The sequence below is a fragment of the Peromyscus californicus genome, unplaced genomic scaffold (genome assembly GCF_007827085.1).
Source record: "Peromyscus californicus insignis strain IS unplaced genomic scaffold, ASM782708v3 Scaffold_13__1_contigs__length_99412109, whole genome shotgun sequence".
NCBI lineage: Eukaryota > Metazoa > Chordata > Mammalia > Rodentia > Cricetidae > Peromyscus > Peromyscus californicus.
The window spans coordinates 41,017,428-41,032,287 of record NW_026294424.1 but is presented as its reverse complement, the minus strand read 5'-3'; the positions used below and the strand labels follow the sequence as shown (position 1 = coordinate 41,032,287).

Here is a 14,860-nt window from a genome sequence, read left to right as displayed (position 1 = left end):
AGGGTGGACATGGAACAGAAATGCAAGTATAAATTATGATCGAGACTGAGAAGAAATGTGAGCCTTTGAAAATTTTTGTTAATAGGTAATAATAAGCATGGTCAAATAAGTCAGTTAATTTTCATTTTGAACATTGATTGGTGGTTTCAGGGTTTTATTTTTGTGTGTTTTTTAAAATTTATAATAGTTTTTAAGAAACTCAATTGAACCAGCTGTTTTAAGTCAAAACTGGGAAAATGAGCAGTCTACAATATACTAATGAAAACATTGGCTATCCAAAGTACTCTCAGGTGGCAACCCCCCCCCCCTTTTCTGCGTGAACTTTCAACAATTTGAAAACTAAAACAAGGTGAAAAATGGAAGCCAAACATCATTTCTACTGTGACTAAAGGCCAGGTTAGAGTAGAGTCAAAGGGCTGTCAGGTGCTTTAGAGGAACATTGCATACCCCATCTCTTCAGGCTTCATTTCTCTGGATGGCTTGCTCCCAAGGCAAGAGAGGCAGAACTGGACTTTGCTCAGTGACTCCTAAAATCACTTATCAGAGAAGCCATGTCCCTTTTCTATGGATGTAGAGAAGTTCAAATCATATTATTGAAGCATCCTTTCTGGTAGAAACCAGGAAGAAGGAGAAAGGTTGTGAAACCTGTAACACTCAGGTTTTTAGGATTTTTTTGAAAGATTGTATCTGTGGATAAGTATACCAGAAACAATACAACTCTTACTGTATAGGAAACAAACTTACATATTCTGGATATTTAAATTTTTTTAGTTCTAGTATTCTGAACAACCTTGTTGTTAAAATTCTTAATAGACAAATACACTTTGTTTTTCTTTATGTATTACTAATTAGTTTTAGCTAGGACAATTTAAGATACTTTAAAAATGCACATTTGGCTGGAAAAGAGGTGTTTTCATTCTATATTTTAACTTTCAATTGAACTTTTAAATTTAGAAGGAATTAGTGTAAAAGAATAGAACAATGTTTCTTTTATTTTTAAGATTATTTTTACCTTTTAATTATGTCCTGATGAGTGCAGGTGCCCACAGAAGCCAGAAAAGAAAGTCATATATCCTTTGGAGCCGGAGTTATTGATGGTTGTAAGCTACTTGATGTCTGTGCTAGGAACTGAATTTAGGTCCCATGGAAGAGCAGTATGTGCTTTTAACCACTGAGCCACCTCTCCAGCTCCAGTAGTTAAATGGTAGAAGCAGGGTCGCTTGGCCCTCCACGTCTAATTATGTGTTCTGTATCTATGGATTCAAACATAATATTTGGGGGAAATTGTACCATTTTTGTTTTTTCCTAAATAATAAACTAACTGGGTCTTAAAACCAGTCCTCTAAGGATATTGAAAGATAACTATACTTTGAAAAGTAAATTACTGTTTTCATTAGCTTTGGTTGTAGGTGCTTATATAGCTTAGTCACTGGTGATTATTTTTTGAAAAATGTCATCAGGTATTCTGTGTCTACTTTCTCTTTTTCTTCTGAATATTCAGAACTAGAACTATCAGACAAGACCAACCAAGAGTAGGTGTTCACACTGGGTGACATGTATTGCCATAGCTATGTCCTATAAGAGTTATAAATAGGATGTCAGAGCTTGATGGGACAAAGAAATTAGCCTCCTGAGTTGATGAATTTCTGTACTAGTGAGCATGCTATTGCAGGATATTAGAGCCTATGTAGAAGTATGGTACTCTGGAAGAGGGTGGCCTAACAAAGCAGAGGGTCTTTTGATCTTAGAAAGAAATGTTTAGACCTCAGCAAGGTAAGAAGAGGAGGACATAGGCTTGGAGTAGGATTTAGCCTTCTCTCTCTGAGCTTGGGAACCTAGTAGGTAGCAGGAGAGTAGGAGGACATCTGTGTTAGAAGTACAGCTTGGTGTTGTATATGTTGAGTCTTAGGGGGGGTAAGGAAAAGTCCATGTAAAGGAAATGTCTGAGTGCAAGATTTCAGCTGTGTCACACTGAGATCAGTGATCATAAATGTGTCTTTAAGTACAAGTATTAGAGTTGGAATGTAGGAGGTAAGCTGGCATTTTAGTGGAAATGTTTTATGGGCTGTCAGGCAAGAGCAGATATGGAGGTTATGCTTGTAAAAAGGGTACCAGGTCTGAGGAATAGATACTAACAGATGAGATTATATACTTGAAGAAGTGGGAGTGAGAATAGTAATACTAAGATAGGTGGGAAGACTGTCCATGCTAGGAAGAGAGTCATGAGAGGTTGATTTCATATAAGGAGGCTGATTGAGTAAATAAATATTAAAATAGTTGGAGCCAGGTGGTTGGTTTTTGTTGTTGTTTTTTGTTGTATAAGAATGTGGGAATGCTGGAATACTAGAATGCTATCTGTAATGTTGAGTTGGAAATTTTGTGAACTCATTAATTAAGTATGGATAAGACAAATACAGAAGTGTGGGTATCTATAAACCCACATAAGCATATGCTTTAATATTGGTTGTTGAGAAGAGTCCTAGAAGTATCAATAGGAAGAACATTAGTCAAAATTTGTCATTGTTGGTGTGCTGTGTATTTTTTTTTTGCATTGGTAGGGATTGATACATAATTTCCTAATTTTAATGGAAGTTTTCATAACTACATTTTTATAAAGAAAATTGAATAATTTATTTTATTAATGTTCCAATGAGAGTAGTTTTATCTCATATAACATTGGAAAACATAAACACTTGATAATCTTCATTAACAAATTTTGAAACTTCAAACAGGAAAGATATTTTCTCTTTCCCTTCCTAGCAAAATTGTATTTAAGAAAGATAAATAAGTACTAAATGTTCTAAAATACAGAATTCCATTCTGAAAACAGTCTTGAAAGTATTTTGCTCTATGCGGATATCTACACACATGCACTCACACCCCCAGTCTCCCCATAGACACATGAAAATGAAAATCGACTTTAAAGTTAGCTTTCAAAAACTTTGCACTTTTCGCTGGGCGGTGGTGGCGCACGCCTTTAATTCCAGCACTCGGGAGGCAGAGGCAGGCGGATCTCTGTGAATTCGAGACCAGCCTGGGCTACCAAGTGAGTTCCAGGAAAGGCGCAAAGCTACACAGAGAAACCCCGTCTCGAAAAAACCAAAAAAAAAAAAAAAAAACTTTGCACTTTTCTATAATCCATAAGTAGTAAATGAAACTAAAATGACTTACTCATATTCACTTATACAATGACATACAACATTCACAGGCAAAAGTTATTTCTGGGAAATAGAAGCAATGATGTATACACAGTTCTACACACCTAGGAGACAATTCATACCAGTTTATCAGACTGAACAAAATCAATTCAGGTTGCACCAACAAACCTCTCCTCTGTAGTGTAGCCTGTGCAAGAATCTAATAAATTTATTTTTGAGATTCTTGCACAGGTGACACTACAGCGCCCGTCTTTGCTGTCATTCAAATTCATGGCTTTTTTTCATTAATTATTAATTTCATGCATTTATGTATCTATATGCCTGTATATGTGTGTATGTGTATAGACATACATGCACAACATTCATAAATACAACCTGCTCAGTCCATATAATGTTACTTGTATGCAAGTTTTCGGGGCTGACCATTTGGGTACTGCACAACCATCTGTGTAAAAGTCTTCACTGTTTTCATCATTCACTTTTAGATAAAGGCTAAATTTATAATAGGGCTTAGAAAGCCCAGCCTTAACTAACCTCCCTTACAATGCTTTACTCCTTTTTCTTGTCATTCTACACTGAGCTCCTTAAACAGTTGCATTAGTAATACAGTGATAGTGGTATAGTGGCCATAGCATCTGACACTATTGACCACCCATTAAGACTTATGTTAGGTAGTATGTGCTTTACAATATTAAGCCTTCTAAATCCTATAGTCATCTTGAGTAGTGTCAGTACTATAATTTTCAAGTAACTTGAACCCTTTTCAGATCCTTAAACACTGCCTCTAGACTTTGTTTTCTCAGTAGCTGTTCCATTGCTACTTTTGTAAACCTTTTTTTTTAAGATTATAAAAACTTCCTTTAATCAAGGTTTGTAACATGGAAGAAATTTGTCAGATAAAATGGAAAGTTTCCAATACATTGAAACATAAACCCTTAAGTCACCATAAATACTTTATCCAACAGTAAAAACCACAACAGCAAATTCACACCATCCCTGTAACAGCCATGATCTGATTTTCACATGCTTTTGAGAGATGGCAAATATGGCCTGCTGGATACAGAGCACAGTCGGGCTTTGAGGTCACACTCATCTGACAGGGCTGTGGCATTGGTGGCTCCACTCAAGAAGCAAAGCAGGTACCAGCACATTCAAACAGTGTATTGAACATCCTTTAAATATCAAAGTGAGAAATAAGAAAGCAACATAATCATGCTATCAGGAAGATGGTAGGAAGTAAGGACAGCTGTGTAAAGCTTGAGGCTCAAAAGTGGTTTGCCAGCTTCATTTCTTTGGCTTCTTGGGTAATGGCCGCTGGAACTCTAAGATGTGAGGTTCTGGTTCATGGATCATATAATGGATCCATCCCTGACTGCTGAACACCAAGACTTCTCCATTCAGATTCAGACATCAAATGGGTTTTAGGGACCAGCTTGGCTATGTCCTTGGGCAACATGACATGCCAGTTCTTGAACTACTCCTCGTCATATTTGTCCGAATAGTAAATTCGTTTGTGTGACATGACTGCTCTGCCTGAGGACGCTCAGCCCCGCGCCGCCACTGGCCTCCAGACAACTCCTTTTGTAAACCTTTTAAAGATACAGCTACATAAAGAAAAGCATGAGATCATGAATATATTTCTCAGTGAGGAAAGTGAACATATTCCCTGAAGTACTACAATAAAACCTCTAGAAGTCCTCTCATAGCCCCTCTCATTCACAGCTTTTTATTCCCCTCTTCAAATGCATACAGTATGCTGATTTTGTAACACAATAGATTAATTTTACCCAGTTTGGGACACTTTGTTTAAATTGAAGTATATAATATATATTCTTTTGTGTTAGCTCAGTTTTGTTTGTGTGATTTATTCTTTCTTTTTTTTTTTTTTGTTTTTGTTTTTTGTTTGGGTTTTTTGAAACAGGGTTTCTCTGTGTAACAGCTCTGACTGTCCTGGAACTCACTCTGTAGACCAGACTAGCCTTGAGCTCACAGAGATCCACCTTTAATCCCAGCAATCAGGAGGCAGAGGCAGGTGGATCTCTGTGTGATTTATTATTAATGCTTACATGTAGATAAGTATTCATTTTCAGTGCTCCATAATTTTATAATATGTAAATATTTCATAATACTTGAAGTGTTCATTATCTTTCTTTTCAGGAATATTTGGCTTTCTTCCAGTATATACTTTTAAAATAAGGCTTTCATTGTAATGGACTAGATTTCACTTCTTCTTGGATTCTTATTAGTCTCTCCAGGTTTGGTAATTTGTATTCTTCTGTTTATATTAATACTATTTGTTCTTCTGTCATAAACACTCATGCTATGTAGTAACTGTGCATTGCTTGTTTCCTACCAGGTTTGTGTGTGTGTGTGTGTGTATCTGAAACTACAAGGCCCCCTCCCCCCCCCAAAAAAAATCTCTATAACGTGCCTTGGTCAGGGTGTCTTATCACAGCAATAGAAAACTAAGACAAGCTCCCATGCTGGGTTTTTAATTTCTTTTGTCTGGAAAGCTGGCTTTTCTTAAATGTTAACTATTCTTGGTTGATATTGGGCTGTTACTTCTCTTAAATTATGATCATTGTTTTAAATGCCATGTCCCTTATTAACGATTCTCCCATGTCAAATGATAATGGCTGTATATGTTCTACCATACTTTCCCTTTTCTCTTAGTGTTTAGCCCTTGTATTCTTGCTTATCTCAGACATTCTTTTTTTTTATTTTATAATTTAATTTAATTTTACATATGAGCCACGGATTCCCTTGTTCTCCCCCTTCCGCCCCCCCCTACTTTCCCCCAGCCCACCCCTCATTCCCATCTCCTCCAGGGCAAAGACTCCCCTGGGCATTGAGTTCAACCTGGTAGATTCAGTCCAGGCAGGTCCAGTCCCCTCCTCCCAGGCTGAGCCAAGTATCCCTGTATAAGCCCCAGGTTCCAAACAGCCAGCTCATGCACTGAGGACAGGTCCCGGTCCTACTGCCTGGATGCTTCCCAAAACAGATCAAGCTAATCAACTGTCTCACTTTTCCAGAGGGCCTGATCCAGTTGGGGGGCTACTCAGCTATTGGTTCATAGTTCATATGTTTCCATTCGTTTGGCTATTTGTCCCTGTGCTTTTTCCAATCTTGGTCTCAACAGTTCTCACTCATACAAACCCTCCTCTTTCTTGCCAATTGGACTCCTGGAGCTCCACTTGGGGCCTGGCCATGGATCTCTGCATCCGGTTCCCTCAGTCATTGGATGAGGTTTCTAGCACGACAATTAGGGTGTTTGGCCATCCTATCACCAGAGTAGGTCAGTTTGGGCTGTCTCTCGACCATTGCCAGTAGTCTATTGTGGAGGTATCTTTGTGGATTTCTGTGGATTTCTCTCTAGCACTTTGCTTCTTCCTATTCCCATGTGTTCTTCATTTATCATGGTCTCCTATTCCTTGTTCTCCCTCTCTGTTGTTGATCCAGCTGGGATCTCCCGCTCCCCCAAGCTCTCTTTCCCTCGAACCTTGCCCTTCATTACCCCCACTCATGTCCCGGTTGTTCATGTAGATCTCATCCATTTCTCTGTCATTGAGTGACCCCTGTGTCTTTCTTGGGGTCCTGTTTTCTAGGTAGCCTCGTGGAGTTGTGAGTAGTAGTCTAGTCATCTTTGTTTTACATCTAGTATCCTCCTATGAGTGAGTACATACCATGTTTGTCTTTCTGAGTCTGGGTTACCTCATTCAGGATGATTTTTTCTAGATCCATCCATTTGCCTGCAAACCTCATGATGTCATTGTTTTTCTCTGCTGAGTAGTATTCCATTGTGTATATGTACCACATTTTATTTATCCATTCTTCAGTTGAAGGGCATCTAGGTTGTTTCCATGTTCTGGCTATTACAAACAATGCTGATATGAACATAGCTGAGCAAGTGCCCTTGTGGTATGATTGAGCATTCCTTGGATATATCCTTGGATATATCCTTGGATATATATACCAAGAGTGGTATAGATGGGTCTTGGGGGAGATATTGATTTCCAAAGTGGTTGTACAAGCTTGCATTCCCACCAGCAGTGGAGGAGAGTTCCCCTAGCTCCACATCCTCTCCAGCATAAGCTGTCTCCAGTGTTTTTGATCTTAGCCCTTCTGAGGGGTGTAAGGTGGTATCTGAGAGTTGTTTTGATTTGTATTTCCCTAATGAATAGGGATGTTGAGCAATTCCTTAAATGTCTTTGAGCCATTTGAGTTTCCTCTGTTGAGAATTATCTGTTTAGTTCTATAGCCATTCCTTAATTGGACTTTAGGGCATTTTGATGTCTAATTTCTTGAGTTCTTTATATATTCTGGATATCAGTCCTCTGTCAGATGTGGGGTTGGTGAAGATCTTTTCCCATTCTGTAGGCTGTCGCTTTGCCTTGTTGACCGTATCCTTTGCTCTACAAAAGCTTCTCAGTTTCAAGAGGTCCCATTGATTATTTCTCTCAGTGTCTGTGCTACTGGTGTTCTATTTAGGAAGTGATCTCCTATGCCAATGCGTTCAAGACTACTTCCTACTTTCTCTTTTATCAGGTTCAGAGTAACTGGATTTATGTTGAGGTCTTTGATCCACTTGGACTTATGTTTTGTGCACGGTGACAGATGTGGATCTATTTGCAGCCTTCTACATGTTGATATCCAGTTATGCCAGCACCATTTGTTGAAGATGCTTTCTTTTTTCCATTGTACAGTTTTGGCTTCTTTGACAAAAATTATATGTTCATAGATGTGCGGATTAATGTCAGGGTCTTCAATTCGATTCCATTGGTCCACATGTCGGTTTTTATGCCAGTACCAAGCTGTTTTTATTACTGTAGCTCTATAGTAGAGCTTGAGGTCAGGGATCGTGATGCCTCCAGAGGTTGTTTTATTGTACAGGATTCTTTTGGCTATCCTGGGTTTTTTGTTTTTCCATATGAAGTTGAGTATTATTCTTTCCAGGTCTGTGAAGAATTGTGTTGGTATTTTGATGGGGATTGCATTGAATCTGTAGATTGCTTTTGGTAAGATTGCCATTTTTACTATGTTAATCCTGCCTATCCATGAGCATGGGAGATCTTTCCATTTTCTGACATCTTCTTCAATTTCTTTTTTCAGGGACTTAAAGTTCTTGTCATGTAGGTCCTTCACTTGCTTGGTTAGTGTTACCCCAAGGTATTTTATATCATTTGTGGCTATTGTAAAGGGTGATGTATCTCTGATTTCCTTCTCAGCCTGTTTGTCAATTGTATATAGGAGTGCTACTGATTTTTTTGAGTTGATCTTGTATCCTGCTATGTTGCTGAAGGTGTTTATAAGTTATATCAGTTCCTTGGTTGAATCTTTGGGGTCACTCAAGTATACTATCATGTCATCTGCAAATAGGGAAAGCTTGACTTCTTCCTTTCCCATTTGTATCCCCTTAATCTCCTTATGTTGTCTTATTGCTCTGGCTAGAACTTCAAGTACTATATTGAATAAGTATGGGGAGAGCGGACAGCCTTGCTCGTTCCTGATTTTAGTGGAATTGCTTTGAGTTTCTCTCCATTTAATTTGATGTTGGCTGTTGGCTTGCTGTAAATTGCTTTTATTATGTTTAGGTATGTTCCCTGTATTCCTGATCTCTCCAAGACCTTTATCATGAAGGGGTGTTGGATTTTGTCAGATGCCTTTTCTGCATCTAGTGAGATGATCATGTGGTTTTTTTTCTTTGAGTTTGTTTATATGGTGTATTACATTGACGGACTTTCGTATGTTGAACCACCCTTGCATCCCTGGAATGAAGCCTACTTGATCATGGTGGATAGTTGTTTTGATGTGTTCTTGGAGTCTGTTTGCCAGTATTTTATTGAGTATTTTTGCATCAATGTTCATGAGGGAGATCAGTCTGTAGTTCTCTTTCTTTGTTGCATACTTGTTTGGTTTAGGAATCAGGGTAATTGTAGCCTCATAGAAGGAGTTTGGTAATGGTCCTTCTGTTTCTATTGTGTGGAACAATTTAAAGAGTATTGGTATTAACTCTTCATTGAAGATCTGGTAGAATTCTGCGCTGAAACCGTCTGGTCCTGGGCTTATTTTGGTTAGGAGACTTTTAATGACTGATTCTATTTCCTTAGGGGTTATTGGACTATTTAAATAGTTTATCTGGTCTTGATTTAACTTAGGTATGTGGTACCTATCCAGAAAATTATCCATTTCTTTTAGATTTTCCAGTTTTGTGGAGTAGAGTTTTTTGAAGTATGACCTGATGATTCTCTGGATTTCCTCATTGTCTGTTGTTATGTCCCCCTTTTCATTTCTGATTTTGTTAATTTGGATGCTCTCTCTGTCTTTTGGTTAGTTTTGGATAAGGGCTTGTCTATCTTGTTGATTTTCTCAAAGAAACAACTCTTTATTTCATTAATTTTTTGTATTGTTCTCTTTGTTTCTATTTTATTGATTTCAGCTCTCAATTTGATAATTTCCTGGTGTCTATTCTTCCTGGGTGAGTTTGCTTCTTCTTGTTCTAGAGCTTTCAGGTGTGCTGTTAAGTCACTAGTGTGAGATTTCTCCAGCTTCTTTATGTGGGTATTTAGTGCTATGAATTTCCCTCTTAGCACTGCTTTCATAGTGTCCCATAAGTTTGGGTATGTGATGTCTTCATTTTCGTTAATCTCTAGGAAGTCTTTAATTTCTTTATTTCTTCCTTAACCCCTTGGTGATTCAGTTGGGCATTATTCAGTTTCCATGAGATTGTAGGTTTTGTGTAGTTTTTGTTGTTGTTGAAATCTAACTTTAAATCATGGTGGTCTGATAGAACGCAGGAGGTTATTCCAATTGTTTTGTATCTGTTGAGATTTGCTTTGTGGCCAAGTATGTGGTCGATGTTAGAGAAGGTTCCATGGGGTGCTGAGAAGGTATATTCTTTTTTGTTAGGATGGAATGTTCTGTAGATATCGATTAAGTCCATTTCAGTCATAACATCAGTTAAGTCCTTTATTTCTCTGTTAAGTTTTGATTTGGGAGATCTGTCCAGTGGTGAAAGTGGGGTGTTGAAGTCTCCCACTATTAATGTGTGGGGTTTTATATGTGGTTTAAGCTTTAGTAATGTTTCTTTTACATATGTGGGTGCCCTTGTGTTTGGGGCATAAATGTTCAGAATTGAAACTTCATCTTGGTGGATCTTTCCTGTGGTGAGTATGTAATGCCCTTCTTGATCTCTTTTGATTGATTTTAGTTTGAAGTCTATTTTGCTTGATATTAGGATGGCTACACCCACTTGCTTCTTAAGACCATTTGATTGGAAAGTCTTTTCCCAGCCTTTTATTTCTAGGTAGTGTCTATCTTTGAATTTGAGGTGTGTTTCTTGTATGCAGCAGAAAGATGGGTCCTGCTTTTGTATCCATTCTGTAAGCCTGTGTCTTTTTATAGGTGAATTAAGTCCATTGATATTAAGGGATATTAATGACCAGTGATTGTTCATTCCTGTTATTTTTTGGTGGTAGTGTGTGTGTACTTATCTTCTTTGGGGTTTACTGCTGTGGCTTTATCTATTGCCTGTGTTTTCGAGGGTGTATCTGACTTCCTTTGGTTGGAATTTTCCTTCTAGTGCTTTCTGTAGGGCTGGGTTTGTAGATAAGTATTGTTTAAATCTGGCTTTGTCTTGGAATGTCTTGTTCACTCCGTCTATGATGATTGAAAGTTTTGCTGGTATATTAGTCTAGGCTGGCATCCATGGTCTCTTAGTGTCTGCATTACATCTGTCCAGGTCCTTCTATCTCAGACATTCTACTGTTACTGATCTTTTTTTTTTTTTTTCTTCTCTTCCCCACTAAACTGTAAACCCACTGCAGGTGTTGTAAGGCTATAAAGCATATTTAAACAGGTACAAAGACTTTCTTTGTCATTAAAAGTGTGGTTGATCATTTGCTGTAAATGCTCATTGTTAAGCTATCATTACCTCTTATTTCAAAACTTACTGAAAAGATGTGCTAAGTAAGTATAGTTGATTCTTCCCTCCCTTCAATCTAATCTATAACATGTGTAACCACAGGTTCTAATTACTGCTTGTTCAGGTATGGTTTTCCACTTGGAGAATGGGACTTAAGCCCAATCAGAAAGTGATTGGTTACACTAATGATATTTGTGCCACTACTGTACCAATGGACATATATCTTGCCAGGGTAGTCATTGTTGTAACTCAAAGGATTCATGGCTATGTAAGATTGGTGATTACTTTTCTCCTTTAGGAGCATGCATATCACCTTCCAGCAATATGAAAGCTAGCCAGTAGGGCTGAATATTCCAGGTGAGTGCCACCTTGATTTCTCTGTATTTGAAGCATGAAATATGTAGTGTCTTCAGCAATATAGTCTTACCATCAAGTTCTAGAAAGCAACTAATAGCATTGGCAGTTGCCTGTAATGTTTGGGTTCTATAGGACTTTTCTTGCCAACAACTCCAAAAGAAGTAACCCATTCATAGCACTGGGCTTTTTATTTGTGGTGTCTAGTATGAGCATTGCTGTCCCATTTTGGGGTTTTAGGGTAACTTAAATTCTGTGTGTGTGTGTGTGTGTGTGTGTGTGTGTGTGTGTGTGTGTGTGTGTATGTGTGTATGCGCATGCGCGCGTGCACTCACACACACTTTGCTACAATAGATTTCCCTATGACTTTTTTTTGAGATGTCTTTTTAGTGTTATTCTTCCCCATGTTCCCTCCTCTGTCTTGCCCTCTCATCCCACTCCCTATTTATCTCCCCCATCTCATTATTTCCTTCTATCTCTTTATACCAGTATGTTCTACATCCCTTCCCTTGAAATATCATCCCCATAGCTTCCTGATTACCTGACAACTTCTTTTTCACTGTAGTCTATGCTACTTACTATTTGAATGATCTCTTCAAAAATCCTAACAGTATTTTATCACATCAACAGAATAGTAACTAATACACCTTTCATCCTAGCTATACTGTCCTTTCTGTTCTGTATTTTTGCTTTTTTAAGGTGTCTTTTATTTAAATACAGAAGTCACTGATTAATAGTAAAATCTAATGAAGATTAAAGTTTTGTATGAGTATACAGTTTTTATGTATATTGAGCATGGTGCATGATTTACCACTATGGAAGTAAAGAAGTACTTAAATGAATTTCCTTCCTCAGTACTAACTGAAGACTCACTTAATTAGGTAATTGTGACCTTAGGAAAAGACTATATCTGTATGTTTATTTTGTAGGTCAAGTCAATAGATTGACTACACAAATTAGAATAATAGCATAAATTTAATACAGTTTTGAAACATAGAGTTGAATCTAGCAACTTAGAATTTATGTATCAGTAAATAGTAAATTTTTTTTTTTTTTTTTTTTTTTTTGGTTTTTCGAGACAGGGTTTCTCTGTGTAGCTTTGCGCCTTTCCTGGAACTCACTTGGTAGCCCAGGCTGGCCTCGAACTCACAGAGATCCGCCTGGCTCTGCCTCCCGAGTGCTGGGATTAAAGGCGTGCGCCACCACTGCCCGGCTATGTAAATAGTAAATTTACAGGGGAAAACTATTGTGTCATTTCTTTGGAGTGAGGTGATATGGTCGACTTGAGTCATTGACATTGTGATAAACAGAGTAGGGAATATAGAAATCACGAGTTCTTGCCGACAATTACAGCATAATTACTTGTCATCATTAAGTTTACCTCTGCTCTACCTTAGCTATACAGTACTCCTTTTTTCTCACTATCTATCCCCTCATATGCTTAACTTCTGTAATTATAAATTCAGCTATGTCTCAGTGTGAGAGCAAAAGTGAGGAGAGATTGGGTAGAAAGCTTATTAGAGGGGACCATTGAGGTGGCTTAAGTAGGTAATGGCACCTGCTGCCAAAAAGTTGATGACCTGAGTTTGATCCCTGGGACCTACAAAGTGGAGGTGGAGAGACAACTCCAGTAATTTGTCCTCTTACCTCCAAATGCTAAACAATGGCGTCTGTGCGCGCACACACACACACACACACACACACACACACACACACACACTCACATTCATGAAGCATTAGTCTAATTAATCTTTCTCAATAAAAAAATGGGGAGTCAGATATTGGGGAAAGAACCTGAAAGATCAGAGAAGCAGGTAGCAGCTACCAGTTGCCTCCTACCTCTTCCATTCCTCTGTCCAAAATGGCCGAGAGCCTCTCTTAGCTCTGCCTTACTACTTTTTGTCTCCTGTCTACAGTCCTCTAAACCTCTATAGTTAATTTTAGTCAGCTAGTGGCTAGCTCCGCCCTCTAACTCCAAGCAAGCTGTATTTGTCAGAACACATTCAAAATATCACACATTTCCCCCTTTTTCTCTTCATAAAAAGCGAAGGTTTTGCCTGCCGGTGGTGGAACATGCCTTTAATCCCAGCACTCAGGAGGCAGAGGCAGGCAGATCTCTGAGTTCGAGGCCAGCCTGGTCTTCAAAGCGAGTTCCAGGAAAGGGGCAAAGCTACACAGAGAAACCCTGTCTTGAAAAACCAAAAACAAAGAAACAAACAAAAACAAACAAACAAACAAACAAAAAGTGAAGATTTTAACTAACATAGTAAAAGTATGTGCAGTAAGTACAATAACTATATACAAATATATATCAGGTAAGAATTACATTCACTATGTCCAGCCCATTTGCATTTGACAGATTCAGAGAAAATATTCCATTATCTATATGTCCCATCTTGGTGAGTCCAACGTGTTGGACCTAATTTACTTTCTATCCTAACTTGTATTACCAATCTAAAACGATCTTTTATGCCTCTCAACTTACACATTTTATACCTCTTTTGTGAGTTTCCTTTTTGAATTTGGTAACAAGGAAAACTATAACTATCTAGTCTTAAACTCCATCAGAGACCTGAGAAGGATATAATATTACTTGAGTAGACAGGAAATGCAGAGCAAACAACTTCCAAAACTAAGAAATGACAGAAACAGCTAGCTGCCTGGATAGTCACACAAGGTTTCTCTGCAACGTAGGGGCATCCATCCCTGGCCTACAGGCCTAGACTATATGACAGACTTTTTTGAGAAGCAGGATTTTTGAAGGACTGTGTTGCCTTGTCTTGGCAAAGTTCAGCAGTCACTTATTTTTGTGTCCTGCTTGTTCAATTTGGACAGTATATTGTCAACAGTTGAGGCAAGAACACTTTCTTACCCATTGGATAGCTTTTGCCACAAAGAAAGTAAACTCCTTATGGAGTTTCTTCGATGCCCATCATCTTCTCTGAAGTAGATTGGTGCTGCCAGGATGAAACATGTCTCGTCATAAAAAAAAAAAAAAAAAACTTTGTTATTAAAACATCTTAGGGCTGGAGAGATGGCTCAGAGGTTAAGAGCACTGGCTGCTCTTCCAGAGGACCTGAGTTCAATTCCCAGCAACCACATGGTGACTCACAACCATCTATAGTGCCCTCTTCTGGCCTACAGACATACATACAGGCAGAACATTGTATACATAATAAATAAATAAATAAATAAATAAAACATCTTAAATGCCATATTCTGTAGATCTCTGAAGTGTTTGAAGGCCATCTATCTAAAATTTATCTGTTTGACCTTGAAAACATACCTAACATGAATACAAGCTTGATTGTAATAGGTGACTAACTATTAACCTGCATTTCTTATTATCTTAGTTTGTAATAATAACTTTCAGGAACTATAAATATTAAATGAACTGTATGGGTACAATACCTTGAACAAGAGTAGA

At 38.1% G+C, this 14,860-nt stretch overlaps 1 protein-coding gene and 1 pseudogene across 1 annotated transcript in view; one reads left to right on the top strand and one right to left on the bottom strand.

The window, feature by feature from the left end:
* Positions 1-14,860, top strand: part of Lcorl (ligand dependent nuclear receptor corepressor like) — a 172,200-nt gene that overhangs the window by 9,381 nt on the left and 147,959 nt on the right.
* LOC128108406 (cyclin-dependent kinases regulatory subunit 1-like) lies at positions 239-5,240 on the bottom strand (annotated as a pseudogene).